At 45.7% G+C, this 13,596-nt stretch overlaps 1 pseudogene; it reads left to right on the top strand.

The window, feature by feature from the left end:
- Window positions 1-4,275: 4,275 nt before the first annotated feature.
- Window positions 4,276-13,489, top strand: LOC138426649 (pregnancy-associated glycoprotein 1-like; annotated as a pseudogene).
- Window positions 13,490-13,596: the final 107 nt, after the last annotated feature.

The following is a 13,596-nucleotide window of genomic DNA, read 5'->3' on the forward strand; positions in this document are numbered from 1 at the left end:
TTAGAGAGAGAGGGAGAGCGGTTGGCCCTGGAGAGGCGTCTTGTGTGTGGAGACTGGGAGTGACCCTGGGGCACCGATAAGCTGCAAGATGTTTTTGATCAGTGTACTTGGGCCTACGATTTCTGATGACCCGGTGTCCACAAGGGCATTGCATCCGCCAAAACAAGCAATAAGCTTTCTTTTCATGGAGATGCTGAGAGACAGTGGAAGAAAAGGGACATCAAGGTCACTCTGAGACTACCCAGAGTTGCCCTCTCCCCAACCGTCTCATTAACAGTCCTTCATCTGTTACCCTCTTTTCCTTTACTCTGACACGGCTCCTTTCTTGACATCCTCAAATGCAGTACTTGAATACATTAGGATCTTTTGTACCTTGACACAAGCTGGTCTTCCTTCCTAGAGAAGCCCCCTCCCCTTTGACTAGCAAATTTCTTCTCATTTTCCAGATTCTACCTTAATTGTATTGTTTTCAGGAAGTCTTTCTTCCGGTGTTTATCGGTCTCCTATCTTGGTCACTTTCCATAGACCCTTCCTCACGTCTGCTACTGCTGCTGCTGCTGCTGCTAATTCACTTCACTCAAGTCCAACTCTGTGGGACCTCATAGAATGCAGCCCATCAGGCTCCGCAATCCCTGGGATTTGCCAGGCAAAGTACTGGCGTGAGTTGCCATTGCCTTCTCCTCCTTATGTCTAGCATGAACCAAAGTCACAATTCACTATGTGGGCAAGTCACTTCATGTACATCCGCCTTCTTAGATGTGAGAGTGAGTTTTATTCTCCTTGACTCGGTAAAGTGCCTGGCACACAGCCGACTCTCAATGCTTGTCTGTTCAGCGAATGAATGAAGACTGAGAAAATAATAAGAAACATGCAGAGAGCTCTATCTGATGGGGAACAAATACTGGGTAACATACAGAGTGAAGGTAGAGATTCACGGGGGTGGCAGATTCTCATAGTAGCGGGAGAGAGGGGATCCTATGTGACAGGTTGTCTCCCAGCACTGCTCCTACAACCAGTTCAGAACTTGAGACCTTGGCCAGGAAATACATGACTAGCCACAGAAACTCCAAAAGATAGGTCAGCTTTTGTTTGAGGGTATCACACAGAATCCTATCAATTATGCTTCTTGTCCTCAGGTCACTCCTGGATCCCACCTTCCTGATTCTCTGTTATAGCCCTTGTCCCACTGTGTGCCAAAGAACATGGGGTGTCCTTTTTATTAGTTGGTTTCACATCTTAAGACTGCAGCCAACCTCTCTCCACTGTTGGGTAGCTGCTCCCTAAGACCAGTTTTCCCCATTTCCTCAGGGCTGTCCCTGAGAACTTCCTATGTCTTAGGTAGCCCTGGACAGTTGGTCATCTTATCATAACTCTGTTCAGGCTGGAGATATTCTCCCTGATTCCTCTGTTCACCACACTGTAGAGTCCTCTAACCATGCTCCCCACCTCTAAGGGCAGTGGGTACAGCCCTCTCCCAGCGGCACAGACCTCTCTGGACCCTTTAGAACCCTTGCCAGAGCCTTGCTCTGAAGGCATGGGGATTATGAACCCATGGATTCTTTGTGTATCTATGTGTTGTGTGTTTGTTTGTATGTGTGTTTGTATGTGTCTCTGTGTGTGCTTGTGTGTCTCTGATTAGCTATGCATGCTTTTATGTGTCCCTGTGTAGGTTTATATGTGTCTGCTTGTGTGTTTCCATTTCCCTGTGTGTCTGTCTGTGTCGTTGAAGGTGGTGTATATGTCTGTGTGACTGTGTGTCTGAGAATGCATTTGTGTGTGTCTGCCTGTGTCAATGTAGAGTGGAGCATCACTTGGGCTGTCCCTCAGAGGGAGAGGCTTACCGGTCCATATGTACAATCCACTCGTTTGCTTTGATCAATGGTATCCAGTTGAGCTCTCCCTTGTAGTAGCGGTGGTCCACCCCACCAAACATCACCACACTGCCTTCCTGCTCGTCTCTGTAGAGAGAAGTGTGGGGGTGATCTTTGTAGGACAGTAACAACAGCACTGTCTGAGAGCTGTGCTTGTCCACTCATCAAGGCCCTAATAAGGTCCCAATGTACAAATGCAGAAATAGTGTCTAGGAGAGACTGAGATACAGACTGAGGTCTGTTACTGGCTAGTGAGTGGTACAGAGGAGGTTAGAAGCTGAATCACTTGGCTGGGCTCCACCCACTTTTTCTTCTGAAGGCACCCTGGACTTCCAGCGACCTGAGTGCTCAGCCACCCTCAGAAGACATGGTGCTGAAGTGTTTTTGGTTTCCCATTGTCCACCTTTGTCATTTTTCAGGAAAATCAAGGCCTGGGAGTTCTAAGGGTGTGGGTTCAGTTCACCCAGAGTTGGCACCACTGGCCTGTGACCTCTACTGTCCACAGGGCCCCACACTCAGAAGGGACCCCACCTCTGCTCTCCCTGTCTCGAAATGCCTAACATTTCTTGAGCAAGGAATCCCGCATTTTTGTGTCCCACATTTTCATTTTTCACTGGCTCCTACAAATTTGGTAACTGGTCCTGGGCTCCCAGTGGAATGCTAACGAGGAAGGAAAGATATCCACCATCCTTCTCCTTCCTTCCTTATCAAATTCATAAGCAAATCTCAATGCCTTTTCCTGCAACTTGTTTTCTGTTGCCTTCCTTTAGTGTTCCTCCTCACTCATCACCCTAGAGCATGTTACTGGTCTTAAGCACAGGAGTAGGGTTGTAGTCCAATAAAATATTATTTATAAAAGCCAGGGGTGAAGCTAGTTGGGCCCTGAGGCCATAGTTATCCTGGGTTAGATTATCTCTCAGGGTACTTCTTTATCAAGTGTTCTATAATTTTTGTGCCCCTGAAAACATTGTACAGCATATTTGGAGAAGAGGATTGTCTATTTCAGACTTACTTACTCAAGTAGAAGGCAAAAACAGGCTCAGAAATGGCCATTGTTTTGTTTTTGATGGGCAGTATTTTTGTTTTTCCTTAGAAGATATTCCACTCTGAATATAGAATCTTAAGTCTGAATTTTAAAGCCACTTAAGTAATGTGTTGTTGTAGGTAGCTAGTCAACAACTTGACACAATTAGATTAGTCTTTGCTCTCAATTTGTACAGTTCAGTTCGGTCCTTCAGTTGTGTCCATCTCTTTACAATGCCATAGACTGCATCATGCCAGGCTTCCCTACCCATCTCCAACTCCCAGAGCTTGCTCAGTCTCATATCCCATCAACTTGGTGATGCCATCCACACGTCTCATCCTCTGTCTTCTATTTCTCTTCATGCCTTTAATCTTTCCTAATATCAGGGTCTTTTCCAATAAGTCAGCATGTTTAGTATGCATTCAGTCTCTTTTAAAATCAACCAACATGAATTAAATTCCTCTCTGTCCCCGCAGCAGTCCCAACTCTAGGCCAGAAACAAAAACCTGCAGTGACTGAAGGCTGATTTCAGCACATCCCAGTGGAGCTTTCATTCCCAATTTTTTTTTGGGGGGGGGGGAGGGAAACTGTTGCTAACATTAAAATCAGTAGATTGTGCATAAATATCTAAACTTCTGATTCTCTTGAAAACATGGCCAACCGGCCTGCTTTCCAGCATGTGTGAAGTAGAGGAAAGGCTGCTCCCAGTGGTAAGGCCTGTGCTGCCCAGATTTGAACATGGCCACCTGGTCCTAGTATCATATTTCCTGCCTCCTGGGGCCATTAGTTTGTGAGAACTAGACTGCTAGCTCTCTTAAGATAAAGACTACTTTTGACATGATCAGCTTTAACTTTGAAGATTTTAACCCACAACCAAGCACACAGTTCTTCCTTGTAAGTTTGTTGAATGATATATAATATCTTGTGGATGCATATGAGATTTCTTCCAATATTGAAACCATGTAATTGAAGTACTGCTCTGCCGTAAATCTTTGATGCAGCCTGGTATCATAGGTGCCCCTGATGTCTGCCATTAGACCCACTACCTAAAGCCAGTTTTATGTCCCTGGCCTGTTCCTGAAGTCTTCAGATTGCCATTTGACAACTTATCCTCCTAGCAGTCTCCTCTCCAATGAAAAACAGGAATGAATATCTCATGAAGTCTCTAGAAAAATTACATGAAACCACGAGTGTCGAGCATGGCCCCTAGTATCTATTTCATGATGTTTTAGTATTTTTTTCTCCAAGTAGGCAAGGTTCTCCGTCTTCTTAGATGTTCATGGAGATCAGTTTGATTTTCCAGCCAAGCTTCAAAGAAGATATTACAGTTCAATTCTCTGTATTCTGAAAAGCTTCAAAGGACACTCGCCAAGGACATTGATGAAGGTAATGTTTTTATCAAGAGCTTTGTGTTTTTTTTCCAATCTTTTATTGGCCTAAAGTAGAAAACTAGGGTAGGTCAGAGCATATATAACTAGCGGCTCCTAGTCAGCATTACATGCTAAGAACCCAAACTTACCTGAGTACTTGGAGAAGGAAAGAAACATAAAGTGGCTTGTGCTCCTCAGGCTGGTGGCTTTCTCAGAGTTCATAGTCAAGAAAGTATGGCGACTGTAAGTCACATCATATTCCTTTCTTGGATTTCTTTTCATCTGACTATTCTTCCACCCATCAGGTTTAGAAGGGAATGGAATATTTCCCTAAGAGTCTAAAAGTTCAACTCTATCTTTTGTCAAGTAACTTGCTGTAGGAACTGTGGATCCCAAGGTCTTGGTGCAGATTTGGGTTGCACAGATCTTGGGGTCCCGTCATGTCATGACCTATTGAAAGTGCAAATCCTTGCAACTGTTCAGTGCACAGCTTATGTTGATGTCGATGTGGTCCTGTAGAATAGCACTTTTCTACATTATTTTCAACATGTCCTCTTTTTTCCTGGTCTACCTCAGTGTGTATATGTCTATGTCTGCATCTCTGTCTCACTGTCATTTATCTCTCCATCTCTTTGGAGGTCACTGGGAGTGTATTTCTCTCTGTTGTTTTCTTTTAATTTTTCATTTGACTCTTTCTTCCTTCTCAAGCCTCTGAATTTCCCTTACTTGTTCCCTAAAACTTGGATTCTGTTTTCAACTCTCACTTCTCTTTCAAAGTGGATAAAGATACACTGTTTTATATACACTGTTTCTATCTGACAAGCAGTGTGACCATAGTCAACTTATTGCTCCCTTGTAAAAGAATCCCTCTTCTACCTCCTTCCTTGAGGTTCTTTGAAAAGGATAGTGTTCTTTGAAAAGGATGGCAACAACAGTGCTAATGGATGTCATGTTGAGACTTTCTATTTATCAGGTACCTTATATCTATCACTTCACTTATCCCCAAGATATTCTATTTGGAGGATTTGTATTGTTACATTCCACCATTTCACCGAAGGGGAGACTGAGACACCACATGGTCATATGGCTTATCCAAGATTGCAGAAGAGAACTTGCATTAAAATTGATGTTTTTGCCATGGTATATGCATAAAATTCTGATAATAATGTGCCTCATAAAAATGATTAGAAAATACACAGGGCCATTACAATGAAAGTTATACCTTAACACTGACAGCTTGTTGTAGCATCTTCTTTGTTTTCTTTGTCAAATGCTCGGTGAAAGAATACCTCTAGGGAGAATGAAGACCATGAGAAATGCCCTCAGTGGAAGAAACATGCTGAAAAATTTCCTGAAGGAACGTGCTTACAGACTGTCCCAGATGTCCTCTCGTGGCTCAAATCTAACTACTCACCCGCTGAGAAACATCATGGATGTATTTTGGGAGGATGGTGCTCCACAGCGCCCCCTGGTGCTCTAGCCTAGCACTGGGGCTCTTCTGGAGGTGCCTGGTGGGATGTTGGTTTGGGGTTCCTGCAGGAGGCAGACGCACTGGAAAACAGGGACCCCACCCAGAGGAGAAGGCACTATCATCCTCAACTGTTGGTCTTGGTGACTGTGCTGGGCAATTACCAGGTGGCAAGTAAACATCCATTTCTGTGTCAAAGACGCATCATTACTTTGAGGGCTATTGTTCCTTAGGAACAGGTGAGCCACTCAGTTACAGATGAACAGTGAGCCATCACTGATCAAAAGGTAGAACCAACTGCCAAGCAACTGTGACTCCCCAGGCAGAGGAATTCAGTTTGCACAGATGCAAGAACCACAGCAGTAAAAAGTTACTGAACCTGTATACCGTGTAAGGCCATAAGAATCTTACACTGTGGTTACTCTTTTTAGATTAGATAAAGGGCTTATTTTGTCTTCAGGAATGCCCATGCCAGCCTGAGAGATAGGCAAAGGGTAAATACATGTCGAGTGAAAGGGTTACCTGTGTGGAGTTGCTTGGATGTGGTCTGATAGAGGGAGTGCCTGGGGTTGATCCAGAAAGACCTCCTGGAGAAAGGGGTGCTGAGGCTGGGACTGAAGAGACTGCTGCTACTGCTGCTGGTGCTGCTGCTAAGTCTCTTCAGTCATGTCCGATTCTGTGTGACCCTAGAGACAGCAGCCCACCAGGCCCCCCCCACCCCCATTCCCTGGAATTCTCCAGGCAAGAACACTGGAGTGTGTTTCCATTTCCTTCTCCAATGCATGAAAGTGAAAAGTGAAACTGAAGTTGCTCAGTCGTTTCTGACTCCTAACATCCCCATGGACTGCAGCCCACCAGGTTCCTCCATCCATGGGATTTTCCAGGCAAGAGTAAAGGAGTGGGGTGCCATTGCCTTCTCTGGAAGAGACTACAGAGCTTCTCAAATGAAGGCACCAGAACTTCCGTGGGTGTCCAGCAGTCCTGGAGGCCCAGTGATTATGTCTCTGTACTTCCAGTGCAGGAGGTACCACTTCAATGCCTGGTCTTAGAATCAATATCCTGCATACAATGTAGCACAGGAATAATATATCAAATGCAGAAACCTCTGTGACCAAAGTCTGTGAGCTGCATGGTGGTTAGAAAGTGATGTCAAGACATATGTGACACCCAGAGGGAGACATCAGTGTGGGAACAGAGGGTAGTCAGTTCTGCACTAACCCACTCCCTTCTTTTCACTGTAGATGCTCTACATAGGTAACATCACCATTGAAACACAGCCTCAGGAATTCCAGGTTGTCTTTGACACAGGCTCATCTGACTTGTGGGTGCCCTCGGTCTTTTGCCAAAGTCTAGCCTATTGTGAGTACAGACACCCCATACCGGACCATCCTTCACTTGCCCTGCCACCCTGTTTCCACTCTTGGCACGTAATGACACTCATCTGTTGTGTCTGCAGCTAGAAAGGTTATGTTCAGACATCTTTATTCTTCAACCTTCCGGCCTACCCAAAAGATCTTCAGCATCAAGTACATTACTGGAAGGGTGAAAGGACTTCTTGTTTATAACACAGTTCGGGTAACATACGCTGAATCAGGACTGGCTATGGAGTGACCCCTGCTTGCAAAAAAGATGCAGGACCATCCAGCAGGATCTTTCCTAGCCTAACTCCCATAGATATTGGCCATCTTATCCATAGGATCCTGTATCTGGGGAGACAGTGCCTGTGGTGACACACGAGCAAACAGATTAGCTAACCCAGAAAGTGGCTTGAGGTTTGGACTTGCACCTCCTCTGCCCATGAGCAGTTCAGGGATCATTTTTCTGGGAGTGAGAAGAAGGGAAAAAAGCACCACTTTTATATTCACAGACTGTTCCAGGCACTTTCAGGTGATAACTGGTTTAATTCTGCAACAACCCAACACAGCAGTTACTCTGATTAGCTCATGAGACATATGAGGAAACTGAGGTGCAGACAGCAAGGGATTTGCTGAGGGCACACAGGTGGTAAAAGGTGGAGTTAGGCTGGCTTTTCAGAACTGAAGTTTCTGTGGGGTGTTTGGGGACAGAATAAAACTGATCTGAGGACCCTGGGGGCAGTCAAGGGCTTCAGATATCCATAGTGGGAAACTGGAGGCCTGAGAAGTCAACGGGCCTGATGAATGAGCCTGCCTCCCTAAAATTATTTGAGTAGTTCTGCTCTCTCACTTTCTCTCTCATACACACTCACACAAATACACACATATCCCCAAAGGTGAATTCCCCAGGCAGTAATTTCATAGAACCCTGCAAGCAAGATTGTGTTTTCGGCTTCTGTAGTCCTGGACAAATGCAGAATCCACAGTACATTACAGAGAGTGCAGTCCATTCTTGTCATTAGGTCACAGTGATGCCAAAGAGAAGACTATCTTGCTCTTGACTCATTTTGTCCATAAGGTTGTGCCAATGGGTCCTGGACTGACTTGGCTGCCACACCTGTACAGAAGCCAGGAGGCCAATTTGACTCACTCAGGTGATGTTTTTCACATAGACAGGTGTTTTAAAATACACAGCGTCTCTCAAGTGGAACCCAAATTCCCCCCCCCTGCCCCCCAGCTTTGTCTAACCATCTGTGGGCCACCGAAGACAGAGCCCAGCTTCATTTCTTCTCTGAGGATCTAATGGCAATGCACACCAGCCCAGTCCTAGGCCACTTCACATATATGTAAGTGGGAACATTGTTCTCTCCCACAGATTGGTGACCTTGTAAGTACTGACCAGCAGTTCTGTATAAGCCTGGCAAAATCCGGGATTGAGGGTATACCTTTTGATGGTGTCTTGAGCTTGAACTATCCAAAAATATCCTTCACTGGAGCCCTCCCCAGTTTTGACAACCTGATGAATGAAGGTGCCATTTCTGAACCTATTTTTGCCTTCTACTTGAGCAAGTATGTCTGAGATAGACAATCCCTTTCTCCAAATTAGCTGTAAGATGATTTCAGTTGCACAAAAATTATAGAACACTTGATAAAGAAGTATCCTGAGAGATAATCTAACCCAAGGTAACTATTGCCCCAGGGCCCTATCTGGCTTCACCACAGGCTTTTATAAATAACGTTTTATTGGAACACACCCTGCTCCTGGGCTCAGAATCAGTAAATAGGTCTATGCAGTTGAGTGAGGAGGAAGGCTAATGGAAGGCAACAGAAAGCATGTTGAATAAAAGCATTAGGATTTGCTTATGAATTTGATAAGGAAGGAAGGAGAACCCTGGTGGATATCTTTCCTTCCACATTAGCATTTCACTGGGAGCCCAGGTCCAGTTACCCAATTTGTAGATTCCAGTGAAAAATGAAAGAGTGGGACAAAAAACTGTGGCAGCCTTGTTCAAGAAATATTAGGCATTTCAAGACAGGGAGAGCAGGGGTGGGGTCCCTTCTAAGTGTGGGGCCCTTTGGATAGTAGAGGTCACAGGCCAGTGGAGCCAAATCTTGGTGACCTGAATCCACACCCTTAGAACTCCCAGGCCTTGATTTTCCTGAAAAATGACAAGGTGGACAAGGGGAAAGCCAAACGCTTCAGCACCCTCTCCTCTGAGGGTGTCTGAGCACTCAGGTTGCTGGAAGTCCAGGGCGTCTTCAGAAGACATATGTGATGGAGCCCAGCCAAGTGCTCCAGCTTCTAACCACCTCTGTGCCATTCATTAGCCAGTAACAGACCTCAGTCTGGATCTCAATCGCTCCTAGACGCGATTCCTTGATGGGTGTACAAGCACAGCTCTCAGACAGTGCTGTTGTTACTGTCCTCCAAGGATCCCCCCCTCACTTCTATCTACAGAGACAAGTGGGAGGGCAGTGTGGTGATGTTTGGTGGGGTGGACCACCGCTACTACAAGGGAGAGCTCAATTGGGTACCATTTATCCAAGCAGGAGACTGGAGTGTACACACGGACTGGTAGGTAAGCCTCTCCCTCTGAGAGTCTGCTGAAGTGATGCTCCCACTACTATACATGGACACAGGCAGACACACACAAATGCATTCTCAGACACACAGTCACACAGACATATACACCACCCACAATGACAGACAGATACACAGACACATGGAAACACACAAGCAGACACATATAAACATACACAGAGACATATATAAACATGCATAGCTAGTCAGAGACACACAAGCACTCACAGAGACACATGCAAACACATATACAAACAAACTCACAAGCACACAGATACACAAATGACTCATGGGTTCATAATCCCCAGGCCTTCGGAGCATGGCTCTGACCAGGGTCCTAAAAGGGTCCAGAGAGGTCTGTGCACCTGGAAGAGAGCTGCATCCACTGCCCTTTGAGGTGGGGAGCATGGTTAGAGGACTCTACATTGTGGTGAACAGAGGATCAGGGAGAATTTCACCAGCCTGAACAGAGATATGATAAAATGACCAACAGTCCAGGGCTACCTAGAACATAGGAAGTTCTCATTACAGATAAATGTGTGTTTAAGAACAGGGAAAGTTCTGAGCAAATGGGGAAAACTGGTCTCCTTAGTGAGCAGCTACCCAGTAGTGGAGAGAGGTTGGATGCAGTCGCTAATAAAAAAGACATCCCACTTACCTGGGCACACAGTGGTGGGGCTATAACAGAGAATCAGGAAGGTGGGATCCAGGAGTGACCTGAGGACAATAGGCATAATTGATAGGCTTCTGTGTGAGATCCTCAGACAAAAGCTGATCTGTCCTTTGGAGTTTCTGTGTGCTAGTTACATATTTCCTGGCCAGGGTCTCAGTGCTTGAGCTGGTTGTAGGAGCAGTGCTGGGAGACACCCTCTCCCAGAGGAGCCCCTCTCTCCCCCTACTATGAGAATCTCCTGCCCCTGTGAATCTCCATCTTCACTCTGTGTGCGACCCGTTATTTGTTCCCCACCAGATATAGCCATCTGGATGTTTCTCATTTTTTTCTCAGTCTTCATTCACTCACTGAACAGACAAGCATTGGGCATCCACTCTGTGCCAGGGACTTTAGGGAGACAATGAGAATAAAACTCAGACTCACATGTAAGAAGGCAGATGTACATGAAGTGACTCACCCACATAGTGAATTGTGACTTTGGTACATGCTAGATGTGAGGAGGGGAAGGCAATGGAAACCTACTCCAGTACTCTTGCCTGGAAAATTTCAGGGATGGTGGAGCCTGGTGGGCTGCTGTTTATGGGGTCACACAGACTCAGACACAAATGAAGTGAGTTAGCAGCAGCAGCAGTAGACATGAGGCTCTACAGAGAGTGACCAAAACAGGAGACTGATAAACACTGGGGGAAAGACTTCCTGAAAACGATACAATTAAGGTGGAATCTGGAAGATGAGATGAAATTTGCTAGTCAAAGTGGAGTGGAGTCTTCTAGGAAGGATGACCAGCCTGGGTCAAGGTGCAGAAGTTCCTGGTGTATTCAAGTACTGCATTCGAGGATGTCAAGAAAGGTGCTGTGTCTAGAGCAAAGGAAAAGAGGGCAAGAGACAAAGGGCTGTTTAGGAGACAGTCAGGAAGGGGGCAGCTCTGGAGAGACTCAGAGTGACCTTGATGCCCGCTTTCTTCCACTATCTCTCAGCATCTCCATGAAAATAAAGGTTATTGCTTGTTCTGGATGCTGAAAGGCCCTTGTGGACACCAGAACAGCACTGATTGAAGGCCTAGAAGACTGGTCAATAACATACAGAAGCTCATCGGTGCCATGCCATGGGTTTCCAAGGTGAAGGGTCATGCCCCAAGGTCACTCCCAGTCTCCACACACAAGATCTCGTAGGCCAAACTCTCTCCCTCTCTAACAGCACTACATTTCATGTTCTGTGGTCAATTCGCTGCCCTCTTTTATGTTCACAGTTAACAGCATCAACTAATCAGTGCCAGCACAAGCGTACATCCTCAAGGTGAGGGCACAATACTGAGGGGTGGTTCTCAACCTGAGGCTTGCAGCAACCAACGGGCTGCTGTTGGGAGGAGGGTGTCCTCTACTGGCCGTCTCACACCATTGCAGATGCTGATGAGGCCTTTGGCTGGGTCAGTGCCTGCCAGAAAACCAACCAGATGAGATTAAAGGGCCGTCTGTGACATTGATCTTCCTGAAATAAATATGGAGATGCCACACCATGCTGGAATGGTAGGAGTCACAAGGAGAGGGGAACACTTAGGTCCTCAGTCCTCAAAGAGCTTCAGTTCAATCTGAACCCTTAGCTGTATTAACATGGAAGTAAGCTCTAGCAGTCCCTGAAATAGGCCACATTACAAGCAGAATGGCTGGGGACAGTCCCTGTGTGATGTCCCAGCATAAGTTAAGAGTCTGCCTTCTCTTCTCAAGTTTTTTCTGGTTTGGATGATAAATTACATGGTCAGCTTAGTACTCGGCTGCATCTTCCCCTTGCTCTGGCCAGGTGCCTCCTTTGTGAGTTGGGGTATCCGACCCCTCTGTGGGGAGGTTGGATACTAAGGTGAATAAAGTGTGAATAGTGATTCCTCTGCCCCGGTACAGGGTGCAGGCTTCATGTCAGCTCCCTACAGGAGTTCAAAGCAGGCTGATGAGCTCAAAGAAGGCTTTGAGGAAGAGAGGGAATTTCAGGAATTCTGAAAACACAAACTCATTGAGCCATATGGATGGTTGCTTGGTTCTAGGCAGAACTGCCCTGGATTCCATGCAAATGGCATCTCAAGGTGGTCTGCACTAAGGCAATGGGGACTTACTAAGGATGATGAGGGCTAAGGACTGACCAGTGGGGATGGGGAACCAGAGTACATTACCCAACCAAGACTGGAGTGGCCAAGGAGGGTGAGTGTGGGCCAAAGGAGGCTTCACAGATTTCCTGAGTTAAGTCTTCAAGAACATGTTGTTCACACTGCTCTATTTAAGATGGATAACCAACAATGATTTGTTGTGTAGCACAGAGAACTCTGCTCAGTTATATGGCAACCTGGATGGGAGGGTTATCTTTGGGACTAGGATACACAGATACATATGGTTGAGTCCCTTTCCTGTCCACCTGAAACTCAGAATATTGTAAATCAGCTATACTCCAATACAAAATAAAGTTTTTAAATAAAGTATGGATTGTGAGGACGCAGGAGGAGAAACAGCTTCTCTACAGAGAAAACAAGCAGCAGGAGGCAGAAGGAAGGAAACAGGGAAAGAGGAGAACTATGGACATTCTTGTTCTTTTCGAAAAAATTATATTGAAGTGTGGCTGATCTTCAGTGTTGCATTAAGTTCTGCTGCATTGCAATGTGAGACACATAAAAAGTGTGTTATGCACATAAAATATAATTCTTCTTATTCTTTTTCATGTGGTCTATCACTGAATACTGATTATAGTTCCTTACACTCTACAGTAGGACTTTGTTGTTTTTCATTCCTCTGTTTCCCCAACTCCCAGTCCTCCACTCACCACACCCTATCTCATGGCAACCTCATGTCTTGGTCCTCTTTGGTTTTTGATGAACTCATATCCCCTGCTGCTGAGAAAACCCCTTGATACTTATCAAAAGAAGGAAATAAAACAAAGAATTATGCTGGGTCTGGATATTGGGGGGATTCGCCAGTAAGGCCTCATACTGACTTGTGTGTGTCTCTGATCTCCCAGGATTCTAGAGGCCACTGCTATACAGCCTTTAAAGAGAACACAATGAGGACATCTAGAGAGACTTGGATCCTGGGTGACATCTTCCTGAGGCTGTATTTCTCAGTCTTTGATCGAGGAAATGACAGGATTGTCCTGGCAGGGGCAGTGTAAATGCTTAGAGTGGTTCAGGAATCAATAAGGCTGCTCCTAACATACACTCACTCGCCCTTTGAACACTCCTTCCCAGGATGCTAGAGAACAGTATTTGGTGGTCTGCA

Source organism: Ovis canadensis, chromosome 21 (assembly GCF_042477335.2).
Source record: "Ovis canadensis isolate MfBH-ARS-UI-01 breed Bighorn chromosome 21, ARS-UI_OviCan_v2, whole genome shotgun sequence".
NCBI classification, from domain to species: Eukaryota; Metazoa; Chordata; class Mammalia; order Artiodactyla; family Bovidae; genus Ovis; species Ovis canadensis.